Here is a 2,211-nt window from a genome sequence, read left to right as displayed (position 1 = left end):
CCGGGCTGGTGCCTCCTCCGCCCCCGTCACTCCCACTCCCCGGAGGTGCAACTTTGAGACCTTCCGTCTCATAGGCCATTCTCCGCTTCCCTGAGCCGGCGACCCCGGATGGAGCGCATCCGCATGGCTTTGTGCTGACAGCAGGAGAGTCCAGTGCGGTAAAAAAAAAAAGTGAAACTTTTAATTGAGGAAATCTGGGCTTTCGGTTCTATTGAAGTTCCTTAATGGAGGGCAAGTTATTTTCATCTCTCCGAACCTCCGCTCCTAAACCTGTAAAATGGGGTTTATGGCCCCACCTGTCGTGTATGTGTCCATTAGGTTAAAAAACACCTTATTTTTTAAAAAAGCAAAAAAAACCCACCCCACCCTATTTCTCCCTAGTGGAATATCACCAAGTAAGAATCCTGATGGATTTTTTAAAATCCTGAACCAGGGAGTGCACCTGGCTTTAACCATTTAGACTAAATCCACCAAGAAAATTTTATGTGCAATTTACTGTATCCGGAGCAGTAAATTCAAAATTTACAAAAAGAGAGGCGTTATAAAAAGGAGAGGTGGCCCACAAAATCTGTTCTATAAGTTGATATAACTAGTTCATGTTATGTACTGGTGTTTATTGTTTCATGATTAGATGTATGGTCATTTTTGTGTTGCAAAGTTCAGGGCATCGTTTGAGAACAAAGAATAAAGTGAGAACTACTAAAATGTAAAGCAGTTCTGAGAGTGTCTCTCATAGACTGAAAGCTGGACAGGCCTTGGGAATTCTTTAGTAAAATCCTTCTTAACATTTTAAAATGAAATAACACGCCCAGAGAAGGCACTAGACATGGGTGATAGACTTAAACTCGAGTTTAATGCTCTTGGCACTACTAATAAAGTCTACCGCATTAGGATGGTGTACTCTTAAACTTGTAAAAATTAGGTAGAGAGAAATAAGTATCATAGGGGTATGACTAACTCTCCAACTTCTCAGAATCCATTCCAGTCAAAATCAAGTGATGTAGGGCCTTATTTAAATTTAATTCTACAATATTTCTTGCTGTATTTAAGTGGGACATAATTATAAGTTAAATATAGTCCCTGTACTTAAACATATTATATTTTAAGAAGCCAAAAAACAAAAATTAGTGGTGAAATAAGAATATATAGCACAAAAAAATGTAGAATTTGAGAGGGATCTAATTTGAGGATTAAGAACGACTTAATGAAAGACTTAACATCTGAGAAGAGCCTTGAAAAGATAAGAATTCAAACAAATATAGTTGGGAGTCTGAAAAATGGTATTTTTTTTAAAAATGTATTTTTTCAATTACAGTTGACATCCAATATTAGTTTCAGGTGTACAAAGTGATTAGACATTTATATCTTACATAGTGATCACTTCGATAAGTAGAAATGATATTTTTAAAATACTTTTTCTTCTGATTTTCTTTGATTGGTTGAAGTTTAATATGCCGTGTAACTCTTTAAGCTAATACTGATTTATAAATCAGTATGGCAGCCTAGCAAAATAAGCATCACTTCCTCTAGGAAACCTTTTCTAGCCCCTTAGGACTGGGCTAATGGCGGCCCTCCAGAATGCTCATGGTACCTGGACATGGTCCTGTTGTAGCCTTTAACTGGCTGTCTTCCAGTCACTCCAACTTGACAGTAAGCTTCTCGAGGTTACGATGTGGATCTTGTTCATTATTGAATCCCAGTAGCCAGAGACAGGCATTCTATTCATATTTCTTAAACGAAGGCATGAATGACAGCCAAAATTCAATTTCAAAACAATAAGCTAATTAAGAATTATAGTTGTGTATCAGTGAATAGGACTACTTTTCAAGCAATGAGTTTTCCCAAGCCTGAAATTATTTAAGTAGAAATAGGATAACTATTACAGATGTCATGATAAAGATAGGTCTGCACTGAAGACTTTGGGACACATGTCCTTTGAGGGCTATTCTATCTCGAAGGATCCCTGATTCTTTTAAGTAGTTTTTGTTTAGAAGTTTTTGTGTCCTCGCTATAGCATCTAGGTGTCTGTTTTATTAAAATGTGTCTGGTTGCCCTGGTCAATGAGTCAGTTGGATCATCATCCTGTATACTGAAAGGTTGCAGGCTCAGTCCCCTGTCGGGGTACATACCTAGGTTGCAGGTTCTATTCCCAGTTGGGCCACGTACCGAAGGCAACCAATCAATGTTCTCTCTCTCAGCTATGTTTCTGTT

General features: G+C 38.0%; 1 protein-coding gene across 4 annotated transcripts in view; it reads left to right on the top strand.

Annotated features, from left to right (window-relative positions):
* ANKRD49 (ankyrin repeat domain 49) overlaps positions 1-2,211 on the top strand; it is a 7,261-nt gene that overhangs the window by 286 nt on the left and 4,764 nt on the right. Inside the window, exon 1 of one of the 4 annotated variants that reach the window (XM_006766871.2) lies at positions 9-158. The exons of 2 other annotated variants lie outside the window; for them this stretch is intronic. The gene's annotated coding sequence lies outside the window, so the exon portion shown is untranslated. One more of the 4 variants, XM_006766872.2, reaches the window with a different exon arrangement.

Source organism: Myotis davidii, unplaced genomic scaffold (assembly GCF_000327345.1).
Source record: "Myotis davidii unplaced genomic scaffold, ASM32734v1 scaffold641, whole genome shotgun sequence".
Taxonomy (NCBI): Eukaryota; Metazoa; Chordata; class Mammalia; order Chiroptera; family Vespertilionidae; genus Myotis; species Myotis davidii.
This window is presented reverse-complemented; position numbering and strand designations above follow the sequence as displayed.